Here is a 27884-nt window from a genome sequence, read left to right on the forward strand (position 1 = left end):
ACCTTGCGCTTGCCAGGCAGGCGCTTTGCCGCTGAGCTAAATCCCCAGCCCAATGTGGCTTTCCCTAAGCATGCTTGGTTGTCAAAATCACAGCGTCTGTTCAATAGTCAGGTGTGACTGAAGAAAATTCAGAATTTGGCCCATGCTACAGCCTTCCACAGGCCAGCACATAATGTCCATGGTGCATAACCTTTCCAAGTCACACCCCAGTGACCAGCCTCTCCTGATCAGCTCTCTCTCCTAAGCCAAGCCCACTGCAGCATCCCCAGCATCCCCTCACCTCCTACAAGCCCTACCTGTGAGTGCAGGATGCTTTGAGGGGGCGTCCAGTATAAACCATGACAGTGACCTAAGCGAAGTAGCCATAAGATGCCAGAGGGTGTCTGAGAACTGGCAAAGTTGCCTGGGATTTAGGGATCACCCCGAGCACAACATCTGTGGGCTGTGGGAGAGGAGAGAGAGAGGGAGGGTGGGGGCTGAGTCTGTTCTACCCAGAAACATAAGGCAATAATTGCAGAGTGCTCTGTGGGTGGCAAGCTATGGCTTCCCCGAGTGGGTGGTCCCAATCCTGAGAGTTCTAACCCAGAGAGTCCTGGGCAGTAAGTCTTGAGGGAGGTCCGCTGTCCAATTTGAATGCTGTCTGAAAGTAGGTCTGATGGTACTTGAATGGATGGGACAGAAGGCTGCAAGCTTAACTCTCAAATCAGCTTCCAAACAGCTTTATTAGTCTTGAGTGAATAACAAAGTTCAATAGAGAAAAATAGAAAATTGAGGTCATCTGGTAAATTAAAAGCAAGCAGGTAAACAAAAGATACAAAAATAATCCATGGTCTAATCGTCCAAAGATGATCCCTATTTACAGTTGGTCAAATATTCTTTCTGAGATTTTCCAGACATCTGTAGCTCTGTGTGGACCCATCTCACCCATCTTTGCCTCTGTGATTTCTGATCTTAGCTCTCTGCTCACCTGCTCACTCCAGCTCGGTAAAGTGGTGGCTTGGAGATCCGAGGCATGACAATCAAGAAAGTAGGGAAAGGGCTTGTCAAGCACACAGTGGAATGATTCAGGAAAAAAAGCAAAGTTGAGCGCCTTCCTGTCACAGCCTAAGTGGCGCCCGCACGGTACATGTTTCGGTCCTAACCTCGGTGTCTCTGCACTTGGAGGTGCAGGGTGTAACCAGGGCTCAGCATTGTCAAGGGCAATGAATTCTGACCACATGACAGTCAGTTCGAAGAGGAGTTCACACCCCAGAACAGTGATGGTGAACCTTTTAGAGACTGAGTGCCTGAACTATAATCCCAAACTCACTTATTAGTTGTAAAGTGCCAGCATTCCAATGAACCATGAACACTGAGATTTTATTTTAGAAAACCCAACTGTCACTGATGCAGTGCTCAGCTCCTGCAGTGACTTGACTCACGTGCAGAGAGGGCTCTGTGTGCCCCCTGTGGCATGTGTGCCATAGGTTCGTCACCATTGCCCTAGAAAGACGTGCAGCCCCATTGACCTGCCTGTTAGCCTCCAGACCTGAGCCCTGGGGCCAGCCAAGCTCAGCCCACACTTGAGACCCGCAGAGGCTAGATGCAACACACTGGCCCTGCCACAAGCTGCTAAGTGTGTGGTCACTGAACATGGAAATAGGAAGTTGCGTCTTGAGTCTCTGTCCAGGTGAGAAGGCGGCTGCTGCTCTACCGCATCTGGCTCTAGATCCTCCATTCTTGGATGACGGTCCCAATCAGTTCCTCGGGAAATGCTTGAGTGGGAACTGCACCACATGAAACTTTCTGGAATGTCTAGAACAAGCAAATTCAGGAGAACAGCCGGTTACAGAGTCCAGTCTGTGGCCATTTGGGGCTGACCAGGTGAGAAGGGAGACTTAGGAGAAGTGGCTTCTGTCCTGAGGGAAGACCATTGTTGGGGACCCAAGATCTCTATCCATGCAACGGTCGAGTGCTGTCCCCATGCCACACGTGCCTATGGAGCTGTGAGTGCCACTTTGCCCAGTCCAACCCGTCGCTGTCCCTGGCCTGCGGTCCAGCTGAAATACCACCGACAGCAGGAACCACTCAGTTCCCTGGAGTCCGTTCCTGACACCTGACCCCGCCCAGAACACTAAGGAAACCACCCTGGCTACAGACTCTCACAACTGCCCCCTCCGCAACAGTGAGGTCCCCACCGTGCTGTCCACTGTCCCCCAACCGACCCCAGAGCTCCTGGCCTGCTGTTTGCTGCAGCAGGGCTCAGCAAGGGCTTGCAGGAAGAGAGCGAGGGCAGACGGTGGCCACAGCTGCAGAGCTACTGAAGATCTCCGCCTCTCCTCCAGGCTCGGCCTGCCTTGTGTCTGTAACAGCAGAGGGGAGACTTAAGGAGTCAGTGGGTTGGGGAAAGTTTCCTTGGCAGGGCACCCCAAGAGCAGCCTGGGGATATGGAGGTGCTGAGCAGGGCTGCAGCCAGCCCACTCTGTGGGTGCTGCCTCCACCTCCCCTCTTCGCTTCTTGGAGGAGCCCCCTGGCCATCTGGTTCAGGGCTCCCCTGATCTGCTTTGCTGCAGGACCCTCTCTCATCTCCACACATTGGAATGACTCAAACAGGGGCAACGAAAGCCTCCCATGCATTTTTGGAGTTGTGTTATTCCTCATCCCCACCAGGACTTCTCTCTACAAAACCAGGGTCTGCTGCTTGCCTGGAGCACCCCTCCTCTCTCCACCCTTCTATGGTGATCACTCTGCAGGCTCTGTCCAGCATAACCAAAGTTATTTCTATCCCCTTCCCTTCCCTTCCCTTCCCTTCCCTTCCCTTCCCTTCTTTGGCTTACTTGTGCTCTCTCTCGCTCTCTCCCCTTCCCCCACTCCTTTTTACCTCTGTGGATGAATACATGCACGCACATACAGATAAAGGAAAATGTTTGAGGCCAACTGTTGTTAGCCATGAACTACTAACCTGTAAGCTCAGTGACACAGCTTTTATCTTTGACTTTATTAATTCTATATTTGATTTTTTGAACACATGAAATATATCCACACTTTTAACAAAGAAAGAACACAGAAATAGTGCTCTCTGTAGCTCAAGTTTGTGTTTCCTAGTGAACCACGCCTCACAGGTGTACCCTGGCCCTCCCACCTGATAACACCTGGCCCAGGTAGACCTCACCTTAGACCAGAGCCCATGGTCTCTAGGACTATTAGGGGCTGTGCTGTGACCGCTGAAGGCCTGCACAGCTTCACTGTGAGTTCCCAGGCAGCACTGGGGACTGGGTTGGCCCTGAAAGCTCAGTGTGCATCGAATAAGCCGGCAGGTGGTCCCTCTGCCTGGGGCCCTTCTGCCTCTGGTACCAGCACTGGCTGGGGACCAGGTGGGCAGGAGTGCCGCTTTCCACTCTCTGTGACCTTCTGGTCCAGGTCCCAGAGGCCACCTGGTATGGGAGATGGGGGGCAGGACCATCCTTAAGGGACAGTGAGGTGTTCGGGCCAAGCTCTGCTCCTCGCTGCATGTGACCTTGTACACGCGGGTGTCCCGGGTGAGCCTGGCCTCGTCTTGCACTGCAGAAACAACGTTAGTGACCACAGAAGGCACCAGGAGACTTCTGCGACTTCAAATCAAGGAAGGCCCCTGGCCAGGTGCTGTGGGAATGCTGTCAGCTTCGCTCCATCCATCACCCGTGATGAGGGAGAACTTGCTTAGTACTACAAGGGCTTGAATTCTTTTTGGAAGCTGTGATATTTAACTTATTTTGAAATCTCAAATGTCATTAAAGGACATGTGCTATTTTTAGGGCATGAATTTAAAATGCTTCCAAAGTGCCTCAGCTCGTCATCCTTATTGAAATCTTGCACCTGTCATTCCCTAGGCTTCAAGGCCGGCACACAGAGGGCTCCTGCTCCGGCAAGCGAGACACACGGATGTGCACGCTTCGAGCAAGTTGCCAGGGGTCAGCGGGAGCGCCTGGGTTTCTGCATGTTATTCCAGCTCCCCTAGGTGTCTGTCACTGCTGTGGGCAAACAGACCCAAGCACAAGATGGGGATTTGGCCCCAAAGCCAGAGGCTCTGCCAGGTGAATATGGACAGGGGCACAGCACCTCCTGCAGGGTCCCTGGATGGTGGAAATGCCGGGTCCTGCCCACAGGTAGTCTCCTGCCCTCCTCTGTCCTCTGTGTCCATAAACCCCAGGCAGCGGCACTGCACCAACAGAACATTCCCGAAGCCTTCCTAATATCAGACAAGGTGACCTCGGGCAGAAGCTTGCAAACCCCTGGACCCTCATTACTCCAGCTTCAGAGGTGCAGAGCTTGGGGATGCTGCTCTCAAATGGCTGCTGGAGCCCTGGACCAAAGCCTGCCAGGATGCACGATGCTGGCCCTGCTCCTGCAAACCCTGCCCTGCCTTCTGGCTGCTAGACAGGGAATTGTAGTGCGATTCCTTCCTTCTGAAGCGCCATCTGGCGAAACATCTGCAGCCGCTCCCTGAGCCCAAAGAGGATGTGTGCAGCAAGATTAATGACATCTCAGAACTGTAAGATTGGGAGGGCTGACCCATTTACAGACATGACTGCAAATTGCACTGCTCTTCCTGGAGGCCCCCCATGGAGCACATTGCAGACTCCATGCCAGCAGGTGACCCGGAAGGCTCCTTCAAGTCTAGATCACATGTCAGGCGTTTGAAAGAAAATGGGTGGGTGAAGAACAAACAGAAAGATGATAGAGGACCATAAAACAACATTTTGAACTGCTGAGACAACCCCAAGGATTACAGGGGAAGTTCTGTGGTGCAGAGGAGCTAGAGTAGGATAATAGCTGCCCAGACATCAGGGTACATGGGAACGGGAGCCCTGTTTCCAGCGCCCCACACTGGCGCAGCTCAGGCCGCCTGGCAATTTCCAGGAGGCAAATCCCCCTGCTTCCTGGAAAAGGGCAGTTGGGAAAAGGACTTCGGCTAGTGTTGCTGTGACAGTATCACTGTTTATCTGCATTGTATTATAGATATTAGCAAAGCAGGACCAATGAACATTTTAAAAAAATATGGTTGCTTTTTTGGGTGGTTTTGCATGGGTGTCTTGAGCTGTCACAAGATTAGCAGAGAAGTGGTCTCTGTGGAGTTCTGATACCTCGCCACGGTGTAACCCCATACAGAGGCTTCATTTTGGCTTTCATGGTTCCAAGACACAGCAGATGCATAGGAATATGAGATATTAAAATATTTTGTTGTTCTAAGAAAAATGTGCCTCCTGGACCTTTGGACATCTCACCTCCATTTTATAACTCTCTTTTGAAAATGTCTAGTCCACAAATGGGATAAATAGAATTTTCAAGAGCTATGTCTCTCACTGCCAAGCCCCACATCGCCTACCACCTTGGCAGCTCTGATTTTGGCTTGGGAAGGAAACTGAGGAAGGAGCCAGGATGCAAGGAAATGACCCTGGAACTGCAATGGACCCACGTGCCACACTCTTGCTGGGACGAAGCCTCAAAGAACTGCTAAGATATGGGTTTTTCTCAGAGTATACAGAAATGGCCAGATAGAAAAACCTTGGCTCCACGCGGGCATTGATTGACAGGGTCTGGTTATGTTCCTCGCATTTGTTACACCTCAAAGGACTGGCTATGCCTCCCCTGAGCATTGTGTGGTTACAGGATGGGAAAGGAGAGAGGTGGTGGAGTCTGGTCTAGCACCTGAGGGTTTGCAGCCCTCTTCCAGCATTTCTTCTGGCCCTACACATATGCAGTTGAGCCCTGCAGGAGCACAGCTCTTCCAGGAGTCACAGTCTTCTTCCTCTGATTTTTCACACTCTGCTCACCTAGCAAAGGGCAGAGTCCTGAGAAAGGAACATCCTGCCTCAGGTAGTAGGACTAAGCTAGGAGCTTCATCAGCAGTGTCCTCCAGGGGACACCCGGCATGAGCAGGCCCTCATGTTTCCTGGCCAGTCCTGAGTCCCCAGAATGCTGGCCCAGTCAGGGTCTCTTCCAGTGCTCAGATTAGTGTCTCTCTGGATTCATTCAGAGGACAGAATTTGAGACAAGCATCGGGAACCTGGTGATTCAAACTGGATGAACCTTCCCCTGAAGGGTAGTTGGCATGTAGGAATTTTATCAGGGCAGCCAGGGACCAGCCGCTCTTGGAAGAACAGGAAACAGAGAAGGCGGAAGGAGGAAGTGGATCTCCCAGCAGCACCCAGTAAGTCCTTGTGCACTGTTCTAGAGCTGGGCTGGTCATTCAGAGCTGTCTGGCCTTGAGGCAGGAAGTCCAAGCTCCATGAAGCCATCCTGTGGTGGGTTGTCACATTGGACACAAGCTCCACCCAGAGCTAGGGTGAACAGCGGGAGTTTCCAATCCACTCTCCAGGAAGGCCAGCCTGACCTGTAGTGTTTTCCAGTGGACCATAAGAGGAAAGCCTACTCTTGTGATGACAGGTGTCCTCACTCAATGTGGAGTTGCTCAGCAATCACTATAGCTGGATGAGCTACCATAAATTCCTAAGTATGCATAGAACCTATATATGTGACAAGGTGGCCTGTCTGAAACCCGATGCAGATGTGGGAGACTGCAGTCATGCTTCCTGTGGTCCCCAGCCCAGTGTCTATAAAAGACTCTACAAGATGTGATCAAAAACGGTGAGAGCTTAAATTTTAAAAAAAATGATCACAGTAAAAGACTGCGATAATGACTTTAAGCATTATCCCGTCATCCTTGCCACTTCTGGAAGCAGATCTGCTGGTCTTCTTTCCTTTGTGACTTTAGTTGGGCTGTAGTGACTTCCTCAATGTCCTGAATCAGTTCAAAACATTTCCCTTTCACGGTCATTTTACTTTGGAGAAGTGCCAGAAGCGGCACGTGCCAGATGAAGTGACTTGGGAGGATGAGGACACAGTGTCAGGTTTTAAGAGCCTACCTTTCTGTTGGATAGCACTTGGCAGCAGCATGGATCATATTTTTGATCACACATTTTCAATTCCTTTTGCTATCTTTTCTCAGCATCCACTTTAACATAGCTCAGTAACATACTTTAGCGTTTGTGTTTATTCATTTAGACACTGCTTATGCATCCTACCATAACAGGTGAAGATTTATTCTTTCCCACCCAACTCACCTTCCCCCAGACTCCTAGCAGGTGTGTGACAGCTGTAGTGAAGCCAATTTGAGTTGGAGACAGTGCTAATGAACAAGAGGTATTCAGTGGTGACCATCTTCCCTGGCATAGGACTCCTTTCCCTGGAGCATTTACCTAGTTGTGACACTCGTCTAGCTACCCTTCTTTCCTAGGTAGTAGCCCATGCCCCCTCTGTATCAATCAGCTTGCTCATCACTAGGATGCAACATAGCAGAGCTGTAACTTAAAGGCGAGGAAGTTCAGTTTGGCCCATGATGCAGGGGATTCAGGCATGGTTAGCTGGCTCCGAGGCAAAAGTGGAAAGGTGTGGTGGAGCAAATCTGCTTAGTTCTTAGAGGCCATGAAGCAGAGGAGGGGGAGAACATGAGAGGAGCGGGGCTCAGGGACCATGCATAGTCCCCAAGACCCTGCCTCCGTGTTTCACCCGGACACACCAAGTATGCTCTACTAATCCCCTAGGTGGCTCCAGAGCCAATCAGTTAGACACAGCTAAGCCTAACCGCCATACCCTCCAAACCCAAGGGGACCGGCATGCTGGAAGAATCCCCGGTGACCGGGGGGCCCTCCTCGTTGCCATTCTGGGAGTCTGCCCTTTTCCCGTGTCAGGAGATGCCTGGATTCCCTCCACCATTGTTGTAACATCCTGTGTTTGATGAATTTATCCAATCTTATTTCACCCAGCAAGGGCGAATGACAGGCAAACTTCTGTGACATTGAGTGTGTGAAATTGTCCTGATTCTTTCCTGACACTCGTGTCTTCCTCCATCTAAGAGTTAGCTGGGCGCCTTGTCCCGTTATCTCCTGGCTTTCAGTGTCTCTATCCACAAATCTGGGGTCACTCTAACTGCTGGCCTCCCAAAGTGTAATCTGCCTTCCTTGTCCCGTTGGAATTTTTGAAGTGTTGATGTTATTTGTCTCAGTGAGATGACCCCTAAAGCTAGAGAAATGGATAGCTCTGATCTGAGAGATATTCCTGTGTTATGTCTCAATTATACCCGACACTGACACTTGACTCATAGTTCATGGAATTAAATAACCTGGATTGATCCCCTGATCTTTATAATCTCCACTTCTTTGTTTATTTTTGCTCTTTAGGACACTTCTTCATCTGTATCTTTCAATCTGTTACTCTACATTTGACTCCCAGTCACTTTTCTTGTACTTTTTCCTCCCTTTTTGTAACATCCCCTCCACAAATTATGCATGCAGAAATTACCATATTTTCGGAGGCTATTTGAAAAAAAAAACATGGTTTGTCCTGTTTGAATTTTTCCTGCTCCCCACACTGCCTCAATTATGTAATTTCCAAATGTTTACTCATTCTTCCTCTATCTTTGTGAAGCATCTTTTCCCAAAAGCCTGCTGATGCTTATCTGATTAGAATAAGGAAAGCTGACGGAATTATGGGGGTGACAGCGGAGCAGGTCACCTGGTAGGTGTTTCTGCAAGTGAGGAAGAAGTGAGCCAAGTTTTTAACCCAGGTCCCCCAACTGAGGGGCTTTTCCCTGCAGCCCCGTCATTGCCCCAGGGCGGAGGCCCCTCACATCTTACCTGGGACGCCTGAGCCTGGCTGCTCTGCCCAGGGCTGGGGAAGAAACACCCACTCCCTACCTCCCAGGACTCCACCTGCAGCCCAGCACAGCAGCCCGCTGTCCCCCGGGACCCAAACTCTTCAGCCCAGCTTGCCCAGGGAATCCCTCTCCCATCTCTCCTGTTAGCTCAGAGGGCTTGCCCAGCTGCACAGGCTGACTGAGACTTTGCACCTCCCTGCGTGGGATCCATGAGCCCTCCAGCCCTTGGTTCTGGCTCCTCCTTGCACCCACCCCTCCCCAGGCTTCCTGACCCTTCCTGGTCCCTGCTGAGCCACTGCACACCCCGGGTGTCCAGGCTGCTTGGCTTCACCAGCCCTCTTCCTCCCATTCCCTACACATGCTCGTGTGCTTGCACATCTGCTCTCTCCTCTTATTCTCTTTGCCATGTGGATTTTTACGTTCATATTCCTTGTTGTTTTCCCAAGTTTTCAGAAGTGAGCTGAATTAAAGGTCTGCTACATCTAGAAAAATCTAGAATGTTTATGTGGAAGTCTATGGTGCTCTCTGCTTTTATTTTAGATCAACTAAACTGGACTTAACCTTAACCCTAATGTTTATGAGATACAAAGAATTTCGCCTCTCTCTTTTAACAGAAATAAAGTGTGTCCTTCCCTCATCCTTCCTGCCTTCCAAACCTGAGCTTGGTAGCAAAGAAGAAAGTGAGGGTCTTGCACTGCATGCTACACAAATGGCTCTGAGTGGGACAAAGAACACACAAAGTGCTTGGATACAGAGCATTTACTGCAGATTATTTATACCAACCTCTCCACCAATGGTAAATGTTGGTAGTTTCTCTATTTTGCAGATAAAACTTCTGATGTAGAAAGATTAATTAGCTTTCCCATCCAGAGCACTAGGTAGCAGAAATAACAGTTGAACCCAGGACCTGGAACTGGTCACGGAGTGTCCTTTGAACTACTCCATCTGGAATCGGTGATCACAATCCTTGAGGATACTCATGAACTCCTTTTAGGCCACTGCAGGCTATTGGCGCATTATTTTATTGTGTTAAGCTATATCACTTATTACTTCTTTATTTTATGAAAAAAATAAAACAAGAGAATACCAGTAGTTAATATAAGTGCTTCCCTAACTCTGGCTTCCTAAAGTCATTGTGGGGAGTAACTTATATTTCTCCAATAAGCTGTCTTTAAGTGTGTGAGGAGTGCTTATCTTGTTTAGTTTGTATACAACTCTCATAGAAGGATCAAGGAAAGGGTCCCTTGAGTAGCCATGGCCATGAGAGAATGGCCAGTCACTCACTGATGGATGTGCTGAGATAGAACACCCACAGAAGTCCTCGTCCAAGGCTAGGCGTACAAACTTTAGCTTAGATTGTGGTTTTCAAACATGAATGTTAGCCTTATTTCTAGAAGATGGAGAGAGGTAACATGGAAACTAGCTTAAAGACAGAGCACCAAACAATGCTAAATCTCCTCCTTCTATTGTTTTGGCCATAAAAGAACTATTCTAATTCTGTTTGAAAAAGGACTTATTAGTGCGGGTTGGGAGGTTACCAAAACCATGTACAATCTCTGAAGTTGATTTCTCAGGGGGGCTTCAGGCCACCTCTGTACACCAAAGCTCAACACTTTCTGCCTTGGCCATTAGGTCCCCCTTTCACTGGCTCCTTTGGCTTTGTCTTTTATAGGGAAGTCACCTGGCTGGTCCTGAAATTCTAGTTTCCCTTCTTCTCCAGCCCTAGTGTTCTATGCTTGCGATCTTACCCGTGACCTTGGTGTTCCTAACTGGTGTCTTCGCTTATGTGTTAGACTCTGAGTCACAGTCCACATCCTCCAGGCTGTCCCTGGGACATATCAGTCTGTAGGATCTGCTGGGCATGGAGTTGGAGCTAAGTTAGGATTTAACTGTCTGCATGGTCACTTTTCCCCAGGTCGATCAGCTAGCATGTAGGGGTGGAGCACAGCGAGAGAAGGCATAGAAGTGCCCATGTCCCCCAGCACAGGAAAGGGTCAGTGCTGGCCTCTGGTACAGCCAGGCTCCTCCGGAGGATAACTGTGGCCCTAACCTGGCTCTTGCTGAAAGGTCATCTCAAACTCACAGTACATGCCCAGAATCAGCCAACATGGCTCTATTTCCTTTGTCTACTTGGAATGGCGTAACTGTCCACATGGGAGGTTTCCTATGAGCACCACAGATCCTGGGTTTATTAGCCAAGACTAGAGCACATTCGATAGCTCCTCCAGGAAAGATCATCACAGAGAAGAGCAGACCCTGGAGAGGTGGGGTTGCCACTGCAATGAGGAACTTGTCGTCAGGTCTGTAGCATGGACACTTGGGTGGGTAGTGAGCTCAGGTGACATGGCCCATATCTAGCCCCCTGGGAGCTGAAACGCCACATGCTATAGCTTTCCTCAGGAAGAAACATTATTGTAAAAGAACTGTCTAACAATTTGGAGGAGATAACAAACAGAAAAATCCAACCCTTGCTGGCTCTACTGCTTTGCTCATTCTGTTTAAGGTGCTATGCTACTGATGATACGATGTCTGTCTAGGACAAGGATCCTTCGCATAAAGTATACTCTGTGTGTTCAAAAAGAGAGTGTCCATCTTCCACAGTGTGTATCTTGGTTACTTTTCTCTCATTGCTCAGACAAAATACCCAATACCCAAAATTAAGGAAGGAAAGGTTTATTTAGCTCACAGTTTGTGGAGGTTTCAGTCCATAATCAGCTGGCTCCAAGGCAGGGGGACATGGCATAGGGGCAACAGTTCAAGGCGGCAGAAGACAGCAAAAGCAACAAGAGCAAAAAGGGAGATGACAGGCCTCTTTTCCTCCCTTATATTGTAAGCAGGCTATCACACCCCCTAGGGCAAGTGTATGTAGCACACACACCATCTCCGTGCCCTCCTCTCACACAGGATGAGGATGTTTACAAAGTGAGGACCCTGGCCTCCTACTGAATCACTTAGTTAAACTCCTAAACTTCTAGAGTTGACGCAATATATCAACCATTACAGTGTGACATTGTAGAAGGAGTCTTAAAGGCCACGATACTGGGAAGGGCGGAAGTATTTAGGATTCAGACCACTCTTTTTTTCTAAGAGGACATTTTACTTAATTTTCTAAGCCAAAGGCCAGAGTCTGAGTGAACATCAACTTTCCTACAGAAGTCATCTAAAAAAGGAATTATATGTTTCCTTGTTACCTGAAAAGCCATAAAATATGATGTCTGAAAGTCATGACTTTTCGTGAGAAGAGAGAACTGAGTTGACCCATTTCCATCTCTGCTCAGTAAAGCTGCTCAGTGACAGAGAAATCTGAAAATGATAAACAGTTTTCCTGGATATTAGTAACAATACTTTGTCTAAAAATATATTCAGAAGAAGGCTTCATTTAATGCTATGTATACATAGGAGTAGATGGTTGTCCTTCCAGTGAGCTCCAGGACAAGACAAGATCAAGTTAGTCCTCTGTGGCCTTACGGAGGCCGAATCTGCCGATGCCCAAGGTCCTTATGTTAAATGGTGTAGTATTTGCATTTAATAACTTACACACATCCTCTTGCATATTTCTAATCATCTTCAGCACTTAACAGTGCTTAGCGCCATATAAACGCTACCTAAGTAATTGTGCTGTGTTGTTTAGGAAACAACAACAAAAAGAAACATCTGCACACGTTTGGCACAGGCTCTGTTTTTGTTTCCTGAGTGGTTACACCCCGTCATGGGTTGGATCTGTGGATGTAGGACCTGGGGATACAGAGGACGGATTGATTTTGTTTTCTACTGTTATGGCTTCTACTTAAACGTCTGCGAAAACCTCATGCACTCATAGGTGGGGCTTTTGAAAGGTGATTGGGTCTTGGGACACGATGCTCACGAGTGGATTAGTCCAACGATGAGTTTAGTGTTAAACATGATGTCTTACAGTGAAACCTGGTGAGAAGAGGTGGGTCAGTGGGGTGTGGCCTGGAATGGTTTATTTCCCTTGCTTCTTCCTTGATTTGTCTGCTTCCTGGTCCCATGCCATTGACCCAGGGTCTTCTCTCTTCTGCTGAGAGAGCCCAGAACCCACCTGCCTGGAATGCTGCAAGCTTCTACTCACCCTGAAGTCTGTACAGAAAACCCCACACCTGATGTCATGCATCGCAGGGTGCCAAGTCAGTCATTCCATTCTTTGAATTGATCACAATTTTCAGTTGCAATGCTCAGACTTTGGTTTTCGCATTTGTTCCATTTTCATTCACTATTACTCTTCTATTATTTTAAGCATGCTCAGTGTTATTCAGTGGCTTAAGCACATAACCCAGAAGTATGAGTTAGGGATACGTGTCTGTTCTAAAACTATATTTGCACCTTGAACTTTCCCAAGAGTAATTTATGATGTTTTTCTGCATTGAGCTCAGGGTATCATAATGTCCCCATTACTGGGGCATGGTCATGCTTCCTTGACCACTGACTGCTTTTAATGGGAGGTGGTGGGTTGGGAGGTTGTGTCTTAGAGCCATGGGCAGAGGGTTTGTCAGCCTCTGGAGAGGCTCTGTGGACTCCGGAGGGCCACTGGGTGCTGTTGGGCACTGGAAGGAGTCAGCCAGGAGCATGCCTGGGCCTCCTCTCCCTGTTCCTCCTGCCCTGCCAGGTCCCTCTGGCACCACACCATCTTCTTCTTGCATCTGGGCTCAGAGGCAAGAGTGTCACTTGGCTCCAACCCAGGCCCTGCTCACTGTTCAGGACCAAGTGTGACACTGCTGGGACCTGGCCACTCCAATGGCCAAGTAGAATCCTCCTAAAGTTCTTTGCCTCTTTCCCTAGTACTCAGCATCACATGCGGATGGACCGGCTGGGCCTGCTATGGCACTGGTGCTTGGTTTTCACCTGGGCTGCCCCAGCTAGGCCACCCATGCAGTCCCTTCCTCGGGGTGAGTGCCTGTTGGCCCTGAGGTAGGCCTTTACTAGTGGTCCTCTTCCTCCTCCTCTTCTTCCTCCTCGTCTTTCTCCTCCTCTTCGTCCACCTCTTCCTACTCCACCTCCTCCCCCTCTTCCTCCTCTTCCTCCCCCTCTCTCCCCTCCCTCCCAGAATTAAGACACTGAAAAGCCATTTCACGTCCATGACTTCTCAGAAAGTGCCAGAAGAGCCAGCAGTGACTGTGCAGTTATCTTCAAAGTCCCGTGTAAAACATCGTAATCATGCTTGACTTAATATAGTGCTTATCTCAATTATTACGTTTGTTTTACAGCTTCAGTAAGGTAAAATTTGCATATCATAAAACCCACCCTTTCCAAAAGTCTGATGCACATATTTCAGTATATTTACAGAATTGTGCAGCCATCATTTCAGCCCAATTTTGGAATCATCCAAAAATAAATCCTGCTTCCATTGACAGTCACTTACCACCCATCCACCCTATAGTCTGTGATTTTTTTTTAATGTAGACACAGGGCCTTGCTTTGCTGCCCAAGCTGGACTCAAATCCCTGAGCTCAGGCCATCCTCGTCTCAGCTTCCCAAGTAGCTGGGACTACGGGTGCACAGCACCATGCTGGGGTAGCTGTGGGGAGCTTGTCATACTTTTCTGTCTTAGTTTGCCAGAGCTGGCTGTGTCCTGTGAGTGGCATCATACACTACATGGTCTTTTGTGAGCTTTTTTCACTGAGCATAATGATTCAAGATTCATCACGTTGCTGCAAGTATCTGAATTCTATTCCTTCTTGTAGTTAAAACTGTTCCATTGCGTATGGCCCTGCCTAACACTTTGTTTAGCCATTCATCAGTGGCCGAACATTTGGATGGTTCCAAAGGTCCAGCTTTGGGGCTATTATGAAAAAGGTGGCTATGAACTGCCATGTACAAGTTTTTATGTGGATGTAACCATTAGATTTACAATGGTTTTAAGTAGCGATTTTTGTACTTTTTAATAAAACTGGATATTTTATTTCTCTGAGAAGGGACGCTTGAACTGCTAAACATAAATTGCACTTGGAAATTAGAGCCTCTTCATCCTTGCATAAAATACTCAGTTTAAAGTAAGCAAGTTCAAGATTTGGTTTTGCTCCAACTAATGTCTCTCCTGGAGTTTCTCTTAGTAAGGTGTTTGTTGCTGTTGTTGCTTATTGAAGTTTCTTCTGAAGTTGGCGTCCCCAGAACAATATATTCTGTGATATTTTAATGGAGCTTTCTTTTCTAACTGGGATTTGGCTTCTTCTTTCCCTGTTTAATTACAGCACAGGTCTCCAGCATTATTAAAGCCTGCGGATTGACACTTCCTTTCAGTGGAGGGTTGGGACCTGTCAGTCAGACAGCTGCGCAGAGCAGGGGCTGAGCAAAGCCCTGCAGGTGCCAGGTAGTGCAGACCCGCAGAAGTGTGCAGACACAGACCTGCTGCATGTGTGGGGGGCTCACTTTGGGAGGCCACCCTGGGCTCCGCCATCACACATCTCTGTCAGAGGTACCGGGGCCCAGCATAGTGGCTCTGGGGCTCAGAAGCTGAGCGGAGAGGGGCATTGAGGCTGCATGGGAAGGAAGGCAAAGCAGGCAGAGAACAGAGGTGGTGCTGGGAGTGAGCCCGAGGCTTTCGCACTGAGCTGCATCCCAGCTCTTTCTAGTTTTTACTTTGAGACAGGGTCTGGCAAGTTGCTAACCTGTCCTGCTGGACTCAGACTTGTACTCTTATTTGTCAGCCTCTGAGTGCCAGGATTACAGGCTTGTGCCGTGTCTGTGCTTGGGGAAGCTTGCTTAGGATGGTGACCACTAAGGTTGGGCCTCTGTCACTCCTTGCCCTTTTGTAGCTGTGGCAGCCCTGCCGAGCTGGGGGAGAGGTGAGTGCTTACGTGAGAAAGGAAGGATCTGCAGTGAGCCCCTACCATGTAGAGAGCACAGTCTCATAGAGAAGACAAGGCACATAACTCCAACAGACACAAAGCTACGTGTGGAGCATGTATGTCAAAGTGGAGCTCAGACTCCCACTTCCCCGGGGTCCTCCAGGGGTCGGGCTGCCTGAAGGTCAGAGGTCTCCCCGTTTTAAGCTTCTCAGCTTTTCTTCTTTTCCTGCTAACAGCCAGAGAAGTCTTAGATCTGTCTCCCTCCTGACCCTGACCTGGGGTACCCCAGCTGTTCTGGCAGGAGTTTTGACCCAGGGGTGCAAGGGGAAGATATCTGGGCCCTGGAGAGAAGCACAGCTCCTAAGAGAGCATGTGGTAATTCTCAGGACCCTGTCCTATGGACCAGCATGAGACCCTCTTTCTCAGGACAGCAAATTCCTGCCCAGGGCTCACATTTCACATGAGTGACTGGAGAAGATAGAATCATTCTCTACATGGAGATTTGCATAGGAAGGAAGTATCTTTGTGCCCAATCACTGAGAGTAAGTGACTGACCTACCCATCTCTGAGGGCAGACTTGCTCACACATATGTACGCAGGCAACGTCTTCCCATTCAAACTCTAGGCCTGTGCTGGGCGCGTGGGGCCCGGAAGCAGAGGAGGGGCCTTCTTCATCTTGAGTTTACAGCACGTTGCTCCCATGTGCTGAGGGGTTCCTGTGCATATCTGGGTGAGGGCACCTCTGCCCAGGTACCCCGAGTCTATCCACAGTGTGGACACTTTGATCAAGAAAGCCACAAAGGGGAAGGCACCCTCTTGCTCACAGCTAGGCTTGCCAGGTAACTAGGAAATGGAAACCGTGCAGGAGCGGTGTGCAAGCCACTGAGGATAGAGTGGCAGGTAGATGAAATCTAAATGCCTTCCAAGAACCCTCTCGGACTTCAGAGCTGAGCTGCGCAGAAAAACTAGCAAGTGGCATTCTCTGCGAAGCCACTCACATTAATGCCGAGCTTCTGAGTAAGTGCAGGGCTGTAGGCACAGGGTGAGCCTTGAACAAAGCTACTTTTGGGATGTGTTAGGTCGGCGTTTCCATTTCTTAACGTGAGTTTATTTGCTGAGGCAATGCATTTTGCCCCAGGAAGATGATTGCTTGGATATGCTTTCATATTTTAAGCCAGGCCTTGAGATCTGAGGAGCCAAACTCTTTGCATAAGCATTTTGCAGCCTCCAAATGTCACTGTCCTCCTGGGGGCTCTCTCCAGCTGCTCATGCCTGCTGGATTCCCAAGTGGGACTCCCTTGCTGAGACCGACTGTCCAGTAAATGCAGACCCTTCCAGGAGTGTGACCCGCACAGCTTGGTGGCTGTATTCAAAGAGTATCTGGGCCCCTGTGCAACCCCTGCGACATCAACTGCATGTGGGCTTGGCAGGATGAGTCTGGATTTTCAGCTTAACAGCTTCTTTAACTTTGTAAATTAATGAGTGATTTTCTTTGATCCTGATGAAAGACAGTTACCATCCTACTTACTTTTAGAAGAGAAACTGAGGCTCATGTAAGATTAAGTGTGTGGTCAGAGAGAGAGGCTGTCACTAGACAAGCACAGACCTGGACTCATGCCAGAGGCCCTGATGTCCCCTGAAGCACAGTGATCTACCAGGCGCAGCACCCTCTGCCCACAGCAAATTCTACTTGCACCTCACTGGGGACTGAATGGCCTGTCTTGCGCCTGTCAGCACCTTTAGTCCCAGTGCTGCTGGCTGGACCCCATCCAGTCTCATCCAGAGCCTCTTTCAGAAGCAAATCTGTTTCTTTCTAGAAGAGTCAACAGAGGTGGAGGCCGCTCCTGGGTACAGACAGGTGGATGAAGAGAATACCAGGGAGCCCTGTGTCTAGGTGGGACGAAGCCCCTGCTGTTAAAACTTTCCCTGTCTCCAGAGCTTGGGAAATTGACAGAAAAGCAGTGCAGGGTCCTTAGCCTGGGACTGGAAGTGCAGACAGAGGGAGAAAGAAGAGCCCAGAAGGCCTTGTTATTCCTACTCTAGAAGATGCTCGGGATCAATACAGTAAATGAGCTGCTTCATCCAGGCTGGGTACAGAGACAGACCAACAATAAACACATTGATCTCCTCAGAGAGCCTGCTGGTCTACCTGCCATGGAGAATGCAGATGGAAAGAAAGAGAAAATGTGTGATTGCAAGTTCTGGGCCAGGTCCCAGCACAAGCCATGATTCATGCAGAACAGGCCCGGACCTGGCTGACGGCTGAGTCCTAGCTGGACCCTGGGCAGAAAAGGTTACTCACTGTCCAGCCTGCTGCTTCCTGTTTAGCTCCCTAGAGGATTCAAGGGTCCCCACCAAAGCTGCGACAACTGAACATGCCTCCCTATTGCCTCCCCTGCTGTACATATAGAATTAGGCGCTGTGTCTGTAGTTAGAAGCAGATACACCCCCTTTCTAATGCGCACACAGCCTCTGAGATGGCGCTCTCTCTCCTGAGCATCTTTGGCACTGATAGGTTATTTTCAGAGTTCCCCACTAATGCTGGGAATTGAAAAGGGCAAACACTGTTATTCTCAGGCCACAAACTTACCCGAGACCAGGGAGCTTGTGTGTCTCAAAGGGAAGCCCAGGTCCAACCCCGACGCCGGTCCCCCAGTGGAAAGGGTGCAGCTTCCTCGAAATGAGCCACTTCCCAGTGTCTGTGCAGACAGCACACACCCATGTTCCCTTTAGGTCACAGATATTCAATGGTTGCCGACTGCATGCGAGGCACTGTGGGGTACAGTGGGAATAAATAAAGCTTCTTGTGCTTGTGGAGTTTATAAAGAGCAAGTAAACAAATATCTAATGGGAAGTTACCAAGGAGTGATAAGGATACTCCATGAAAATTTTTCTGACTGGTGTGATTGCAGATGGAAAAATGGGGGTGGGGTGGGCTGAGGAGCCCATGTGTCGTACTTGCTTTCTTGTTGCTGGGACACATTACCTGACACCACTAATGGAAGGAGGCGAAGGTTGTTTAGCTCACAGTTTGTAGAGGTTTCAGTCCATAGTCAGCTGGCTCCAAGGGAGGACGCGCGGCAGAGGGCCTGGCAGAGGAGAAACAGCTCATGGCATGGCAGGCAGGAAGCAGTGAGGGATCACGGGAGGAGCTGGAGAGGGAAATAAACCCTTCTAGGTCACGCCCCTGGGACCACCTCTTCCAACCAAGCCCCACTAGCTATCAATTAATCCATGGATAAATCCAGTGGTGGGTGTCCTGCCCTCATGATCCAAACGCCCTCCCCAAAGCCCCACCTATAAGTGCATGAGGCTTTGGGGGGACATCTGCATAGAAACTGTAATGTTGAGTAGTTTGGGGGGATATCTAGATAGAAAATGTAACATCGAGCAGCCATGCAGCTGCAGTGGGAAGGAGGGTGAGCCCTCACAGATGGGGACTGTCATTCCTGGTGCAAGCTCTGCATGTAGGCACTGCCTCCTAGATCTGCCTGTCTGTCTGTCAAAATATAGAGCCAATTCTTGCTGTTGACCTTTTAGTACTACACTGGGCCAGGGATATAGTTCAGTGGCACAAGTGCCTGCCTGGCACTTGATTCCCACGGCAAGCATAAGGTGCTGAGTTTGATTCCCGGTACCAAAAAAAAAAAAAAAAAATTGCATAAAGTCCTGATAGGTTTTCCAGTGCAGAAAGAAATAAGATGGAGTAAAATGCCTTTATTGCAGGCACGGAGAAGGCCACAGTAGAAAAGGGGAATGTGGGACTTCCGAATGCCTGGTTGGAAGAACAATGGTTACACAGGGCTAGGGGGTGGACCACCTGACATGGCAGACCAGCATTGGGTGGGAGCATGGGAAAATGAAACACTACAAAAAGGGAGTAGGAAGTTGTAATTTGGCTCAGAGGAGGAAGGGTGGGGCTTAGCACATGGCCTCTAGTGGCCAGTGCCATGTTGGCTTGGGGCCGTACTAGTCAGCGCCATGGCACATGGCCTCCAGTGGGCGGCGCCATAGCGACTCTAAAGGAATTATAATGAGGGGAGAAACCCATCATACCGCCCCCCACCCCAGAAGTGGCTTGAATGAAGGCAAATGCAATTGAGGCAAATACATGTTTTGAGAACACCGAGATTGGAATCTTTAACAGACAACATTATTTACAATTGTGCCTTCGTCAAAAAGTCTATTTGATTGTTAAACATCTATAACACAGAAGGAACTGTAGCAGAGAGTAGGCCGTTTCACATTTAAAAATAATGTTAGGAATGAATGGGTTTCCTGGTGGGTTATACTGGAATGAACCTCCAATTGTAACAATTTTCATTTTCTTTTTTTCCCCAGAGGAATTTTGTCAAATAGAGTTTGTTTCTGGACCTAATGTAAGTCTTGGTTAATTTATCCCCAATAACAATAACACTACAAGTGTTTGTTTAACAGAAATAGCTTCTGACTGTGCCTGCATGTAGTCATTGTGATTGATTTTAAGGAGCGGGAGATTGGGAAAATTCTGAATAAAACAGGCGGCAGAGATTTTTATTCTCAGTTGTTCATTAAGAGGGAAATAATGGCAGGGATTCTAAGTAAGTCCTGAAGAGCCTTGAGGCTCTGAGCAAGTACCTGGCTTCTCTCGCCTTCCTTTGTTGTATTTCCGGCTACTGAGCTTAGCTGAAGAGGAAGGAGGCAGAATTCCCATCCTGGTGAACACAGGCCCAGCCTCTCCAGGGCCCACTGCAGCAGGGCCTCCAGCAAGAGATCGGATATCTCAGCATCAGCACAGGCCACAGCAGTTTTGGAAGTCCTCCTTCATGAGTGTCTTTACAAGGGGTGATCAAAAACATGGTGAGTGCTGTTGCTGAGCACTATCCATCAGAAAGGCAGGCTTATAAAGCCGTGATGCTATCTCCTCATCCACCTTGTTATAAAGCCGTGATGCTATCTCCTCATCCACCTGTTCACCAGATCTGGCACTGTATGACTCCTGGCTCTTCCCCAAAGTCAAAATGACCATGAAAAGGAAAAGTTTTGCATCAGCTCAGGACATGGAGGCAGCCACTACAGCGCAGCTAAAGAGACTCTGGCAAGAGGACTCCAGAGCTGCTTCAGAAAGCGGCAAGAATGACGGCTAGCATGTCAGAAATGAGAGAATTTTGAGGGACATGCATGGGAATGTATCTTCTACTGTGATGAATGTTTTGTAATTTAAACAGTCGCTTTGTATTTCAACCATACCTCATAGGCGTCATTTATTTCATTAGTATGTTTTCAGTGAACGTGAATATGCATTGTGGGAGCTGGTCCATGTACATGACACATCCTACTTTTTTATGTCTCCTCCCCCTTCCTCTCTATTCCCTTCCCATTTGCCAAAAGTCTATCTTCCTATTTCCCATTCTCTATTTTTATTTTACTCTTTTATTTGTACTTTGGGTATGTCATTTAAGCTTGTGTCTGATTTATTTTACTTAACGTTATGGTCTCAAGATGAAACTACTTTCCTATAAAGGGCTGAACCTTATCCTTCTTTCTGGTGGAGTAGTATTCCACTGTGTGTAAATATCACATGTTCTTCATCCACTCACCGTGATGAAGGTATAGGCTGATTCCAAGATTTAGCTATTATGAGCCGTGCTGCTATAAACATGGAAAAGCATGGATCTTTGCAATATGATGACTTCAGCTCTTTTGGGAAGACACCTAGAAGTGTGTCTAGAAGGGGAAGAGCGGGGTCAAATGCAATTTCTAGTTTTAGTTTTCTGAGGTCGTTCCATACTGATTTCTAGGGGGCTGGGGATTTAGCTCAGCGGCAAAAGCGCCTGCCTGGCAAGCGCAAGGTCGTGAGTTCGGTTCCTGGTACCGGAGAAAAACCATACTGATTTCTATAGTGGTTGCACTAGTTTACATTCCCACCAACAAACCAGAATTTGTTGTTATTTGATTTGTTGATGACAGCCATTCTTTCTGGAGTAAGATGGAATCTCAGACTTGTTTTGATTTGCATTTCTTTAATGGCCAGAGATGCTGAACGTTTTTTTCATGTATTTATTGGCCATTTATTCTTCTTCAGAGAATTATCTACAGTCATCCCTTGCGATCTCATGGTTCACTTATCGTGGCTTCACTGTATCATGGGTTTTTTAAAAAATGTATCTGGTACACTCCACTGGTGAGTACCCATATAGAATTTCACACGTTAAAATTACATAGGTTTAAGAGTATAGAAAGTGTTTAAGAGCTGCACAAGGTCGCGAGTTCGATTCCCAGTACTGGAAAAAAATACAAAATACAAAGAAGAAAAAGAGCATATGAAGTGTTTATAAGAGTGTGGGAAAGGTTAATAAGAGAGTGGGAAAGGCTTATAGGAGTCTGGGAAGGGTTTATAAAGCCTTAAAATATATATAAATAATAAAATAAACATGCTGTAATGCTGCTACTTCATGGATTTTCACCTGTCTCAGGGGTTTCTGGAATGTAACTCCTGTGATAGGTTAGGGATCACTGCATTTGTTTTAGTTGCCCATTTTTCTTTGGGTCTTTTGTGGGGGGAACCTAATTTTTCTGAGTTCTTCGTATATTCTAGGTTTTAGTCGTCTGCTTGAGGTCACAGAGTAATTTAAAAGTGAACCTTCAGTTTTCTTTTCTGTGTACAGTTTCTTTGGGTGAGAGGATAAGCCAGCCAGTTACGACTGGAGGAGAGCTTGGGTTGGCAATGGCAGACATGGCTCCTTCAGGCTGATTTCTTACTGTCTTGCAGCTTCCACCCCCTGTGAGGGACGGCGATACTGTAGTGAGCGCCACCACGCGGTCAGGAGGAGCAGGCACACTGCCTCCTTGCAGTGCACAGCACAGGTGACAGGGAGGATGTGGCTTGTTGCCACCGTTCCCACGTTTGCTCAGCTGGGCGAGGTGTGTCTTTGTGATGCCAACTGCAGAGTTAGGTGCACTGCTGTGTGGTAGAGAGTCCTCTGTGGGGCCGCTGGGATTCCTCCACACCAAGGGATGTTCCTGTCACATCATGAACCAGGGCAGCCAAGGCCACTCACAGACCCTCTGGGAGATCTTCCTAGAATTTTCTTCTGGCCAACTTTCTTTCCCACTGCAAGCCTGGCTCTGCAGATCAGTCACTGGCACAGGGGGAAACACTTGTCTTTGCATATTCCACTGGCTGGCCCCTCCCTGGAGGAAGTGGGATTTGTTCCTTCCTGCTATCCACTCCCTTCTGCCCTCCTTTGGGCTTTCTCTCTCCCTCTCCGTTTCTGTCCTCTCTCTGTATATGTTTGTGATACATAATAATTACACCCATCTTGGAAGAACTGACATATATACACATCATATCTTCATCAGTTTTTCTTCCCCTCCCCTTTCCCTTGTCTCCAGTCTGCCCCATCTCTGATCCTCTTGCCATCTCTGCCAAGTCTTTCTCCCTGTTCACCTATCTTTTGTTTTTCCTCTTTAGATTATTTGTCTGTGGAGTGTCTCATGTAACAGAAGCAGTTCTATATTTAACCCTCTGAGTCTGATTTATTCCCCTCAGCATGTCCACTCCTTATGTCATCATGAGTTTCTCCTCTGGGTTCTCCAGGGTCCCTCTGCTGTCCTCTCCCCTGTCCCTCTTTCTCTCTCCCTTCTCCTCTTTCTCCACCAGAGTCCTGACTTCAATCCATAGCTTCATGTTTAACCTGGCATGGTTGAAACAGTGCTGATTCACCCAACGAGACACAGAATTTGGGTTCATTTTCCAACAAAACCAGGCTTGGGCCATAAGGACATCCATCCATCCAGGGGCAGCACAGCAGTGCGGCCGAGTGAGGGCACTGCCAGCTGTGCGCACGGAAGGATTCGCCTGTGTAGCTGCAGCTCTGCCCTGGCTGTGGGCAGAAACAGCTGTGGGAATAAATTATTCAGGAAGGTATGGGCAGCTTCTTCCTGCTCCCAACCCCTGAAACTATAAGGAAACACCAAGGTTTGGTCATTCGTTTGCCTTTGGAGAGACTTTTAGATGAACTGATGTTCAATAGACCAAAACCTCATTACTTTAATTTTATTTATTTTGAATACTACATTATATAGAGTCATTTTCCCGATAAAATGTCTATGACTGAATTCTTTTTTATACTTAATACTACTGCCCATCGCACAAAATGGCCTCTCAGCTCCACCATCGTAGGCAGTGTTGTGGCTCCTCTGGTCTTTGTCCCCTGGTGTTACCTTGTGAACATGAGTGTGAGTGGCCAAAGGGACTCTGCAGAGGCGATGGAGTTTGGGAAATAGTCTTGAGTTGTCTGGTAGATCCAGTATAATGTATTAAAACCCAAAAGAAAAGAGGAGGTCAAAGTCGTCCAAAACCAAAGGAGACTGTGATATACAGCCACCTGAGGAAGAAGGCCCCAGAAGGTTCTGGAAATCACCACAGAAAGAGATGGAAGCAGGCTCTGCCTGGTGTCCTGGAAAGAAGTGTGGCCTATGCCTCTCCCATCCCAGGCCTGGACAGAAAGCCTGTGCTGTGCTGGATGCTGGACCTCTGACCCGTGAACTCTGCTAGGATAAGATGGTGGCAGATAGACACAGTGAAAGAAAACAGACACACCTGCCAGTCCACACAGGTCCTGGCTGAGACTGGAGGCCTCTTCCCATAGGAGGGTGGATTTGTGTGGACCTCACCATGGCTTTTGGCCTCAACCCCTTCCTGACCATCCAAGGGACAAGACTCAGTAAGAAGCTGCCTCATCAGAGACGTACCTTACAGTGAATTGAACAGAAGGGTGCAGGGGCTGCTGGGAGGGGTGCTGTCTCCTGGCTTCACTCTCCGTGATAGCACAGCTGCTCAAACCCTCTGCCTGGGGAGCGTGGCACCCATGGAGGCTTGGTTAGGACTCCTTAGAATACGTGATTCTGGCAGTGTCACTCTAATAAGGACAATGGTTCCTTTCTGCGCTTTTTAAAAGAATCATCTCCAATATGCGTAACTCAGTTGAGTTTATAAGAGAAGAACCCTTGTTTGTGCCTAAAATATACTGCAGTGCTAGTAATCTCAGCAGGGCTTGGAGACTGTCCTGGGCAGAGGAACCCTATTTTGGTGTGGCAGTAATGCCCAACACTGATGGAAGCTTGCAGTGGACATAGCACCAAATGTTGGTGTTCCCCACATAGAAAATACTGCCTTTGCCACTTGCTGGGCAAGAGGACTGAGCCCGTAGAGGAAGGGTGGCCATCCTCAGATAGTCACTGTCACAGCCCAGGCAGCAGCATGTGGCCCGAGTGCCCACCCAGGACCCTTGTCCCAAAACCAGCCCGCCTGACTCTGTGAGGTCCCCTCTCTGTCCCCAACCTCGGTGCTCTTTGAAGCAAACAAACCCAGGTCCTAGTCCTGAGATGACGGGTAATCCCTGCAGAAGATGGGATTTGTACATCTCTATTCGGTGTGCTGAGGACACAAGGTCATTGCTAACTTCACATAGACAACACCCTGCAGTTATTACTGAGAACCCGGCACCTGCAGTTGGCTCAGGAAGTGAGGAAGCCACGGAAGAAACTCAGGCGGGTGCAGCTGAGCCTGCGAGGCCCACCGAGCCTCTGTTAAAGTGCTGCCCTGCTGACCACTTGCTACTTACTTATTCATTTTGGCGCCTGTTTTCCCTCACCACAAAGCCCCAAACCACAGGAAGGCAGAAAAGTACAGCAAATGGGCTCTGTCTCCCCACCCCTGCCGATCACATCCCTGCTCTATAGGTCATGCAAAAGGGAAGCTGCAGACCCTGAGCTGCTCTGGAGATCTTGAGCTCGATGCCCTGCCTGGGAAAGAGGGGCAGTGAAAGGGCGGTACTGAGCACAGGGCCTCACCCATGGGTAGACACCAGGTAGTTCAATTTGCAGCTTATGTAATGTAGCACTTTACAGTTTGGAAAGATGTCTTGCCCACTGAGTACCCTGCTTCCTAGTGCATCTGTCCTTGGCAGTGAGAGGGAGAGGTGTCAGATGGGAATGAGGCTGCAGGAGAGGCTTTGGAAGCCCAATGAGGAGGAGCAGGCCCCGTCTGGCAGGTGTCTGCCAGTAGCAGGGATCTGTGTGTTGCTTCCAGACAGAACGCAGCACATGACAAGACCCCAGGGGAAGCCTGGGCTGCCAGAGTTGAGGCCCAGACCCCAAAAAGCCCTGTTCCCAGGCTGGCACAGAAGCAGCCTGGCGACCACACTCAAAGGGGCAGAGCGGGCTGAGATACTTCTGCGGCCACAACAAGCGTTCAGAGGCTGTGCAAGCTGGAGCACCCGTGAGACCTTTGAGCAGGTCTGGAGGGGCCGCCCGGCGGAGACAGGGTGGAATTTCCTGCCGCCTGGTTGGAACAGAAAAATGGACTCAAATTTTAGTTACTTTAAATAAAATAAGAAGGCTGGGTGTGGTGGTGTGTGGCTATAATCCTACCACTCTGGGAGGCAGAGGCAGGAGGAGGGCAAATTTGAACCCAGCTCAGGCAACTTAGCAAGGTCCTGTCTCAGAACAAACAAACAAACAAACAAATAAGGGCTGGGGATGTAGCTCTGTGTGAAGGTCCTGGGTTTAATCCCCAGTGCCAAAAAATGATGAAGAGATGTAATACTTTTTGTACCTCTTTACAGATTACATATAGAAACAGGGGAGACAAAAATGACCTCTGCGAGTGTTGTGCAGTGTGCTCTTGTCGAGGCTGAGTGGATGGAGAATCGAGAGTGCTGAGGTGGCCCCCGGCATGAGCTTGGAAAGGGTCTTCAAATGGGTATTTCCATGGCAAGCCTGTAGGATCGGCATCGGTATCCCAGCGCTGATTCCTGGCCGAGTGACTGTCCCGTGAATGTTGTCCTGGGGACTCAAATATCCATCCAGTCTCCCGGACCACAGAGATGGCAGGAGGAGCGACTGTCCCTCCCAGGGCCTCTAGACCAAAGCCCTGGTTTCCCTGTGGACCTCTGGGCTGCTGGTGGAGGTAGCTCCATCTCGCATCACCTTTGTCTCTTTCTGCTGTGGAAAGGACGCATGGGGCAGTGGGCCGGGAGTCTCACAGCACCGTGCGGTCACTTTGATGCATACTTCTACCCGTAGAGTACAGCAGAAATTCACTGACAGCCAGTCCATCCTTTATTTAAAAAAATCAATAAACCACTATTAGCCTTATTTTAAAACAATTTGCGCTAAAACTGGTGTTACAATTCCTAGGTGGCCAACAACTTCTTAAAAAGCTTTGGAAGCTCACAGGAGGATTTTGATTGAGAAGGCTGAAGAGGCAGCTTTTGTGCAAAAACGGGAAAAAGTCCAGGATATATTAAACAATGTATGTTATATAAATGACAATATTTAGCTAACTGACAAATATTTAATTTGCTGTCCCCACTCCTTACCTACTAAGAGCCATGAATGTCCCATGTTTTAAATGACGCAGGTGAGAAAAACCACAAATGACCACAAAAAATTATAAAGACAAAATCATTTTGAAATTACTTTTTTTTTCAGTCTTGCATAACAAAGTGTCAGAAACCTGCATCTTCTCCCCGACGTTTTCAGTGATGAAGAGTATTTTCTGATGCTCAGTTTTCCCCACAGCTTATAAATCTGTCAGGTCTAATTTCCCAAGTTACATCAATTCAAGTTCGTGTTATTTTTATCAACCATCATTTAAGTATGGATCACTTTTTCTTGGTCTTTGGCCCATCTGTGTTCCTTACAAGATGCTTAGGGGGAAACTACCAGAATCCTCGCCAGATCAGAACTCTCGGCTGGTGCCGCCGACAGTCCCAGGTCCTGGAGCTCTCTGTGCTGCTGAACTTGTGTCTGAGTGGCGCCTGGGTTTCCCCACCGCCTTCGCTTGCTCTCTCTCTGTATCTATGTGATCAGTGGACGACACACACAGCTGATGCGGTTCGAGTTCCAAACACTAGCACACACCCTGTGAAAGCTGTTTGCAAGTACTTCAGAATTCCAGGAGCCCTTTAAGCTCATAAGATTATGGCCGTTGGTGCACCTTGGTTTCCCACTTGTGTGAACTAACGCACTGTCTTTCAGAGAAGAGGGGTGTGCTGCTGTGCAGAAGTGGGGATATGGCTTGATCAAGAGGCTCAGAAGTTCCCATACCCCACCAAGGGCTGGCCAGAGGCTTCCTGTTTCCGGTGTGCCTACATAGAGGCCAGGATGACCACCTTGAGTGCCCTGTTTTCTCCTTTCAGCTGAGGCGGACCTGCTTTCTCTGAGCCCACAGTATTCCTTGATGCTCATGGCCGACTTGTTGAATGACGATGTTTACCACAGAAAGCAGCATGCACTAGTTTGTAACGAGCATTTCTCTCCTTGCCTCCTTCTCCGGCCTCACACGTGTCGGGGGTGGAGAAGTGTGGTCTTGCCTGGATTAAGGGCCACAAACAAGCCCGTCTTCTAATTTAGGAAAC

General features: G+C 48.6%; 1 protein-coding gene across 3 annotated transcripts in view; it reads left to right on the forward strand.

The window, feature by feature from the left end:
- Positions 1–27884, forward strand: part of Dpp6 (dipeptidyl-peptidase 6) — an 842230-nt gene that overhangs the window by 318923 nt on the left and 495423 nt on the right. The window lies entirely within an intron of this gene.

The sequence above is a fragment of the Chinchilla lanigera genome, unplaced genomic scaffold (genome assembly GCF_000276665.1).
Source record: "Chinchilla lanigera isolate Chin_1 unplaced genomic scaffold, ChiLan1.0 scaffold00090, whole genome shotgun sequence".
NCBI lineage: Eukaryota > Metazoa > Chordata > Mammalia > Rodentia > Chinchillidae > Chinchilla > Chinchilla lanigera.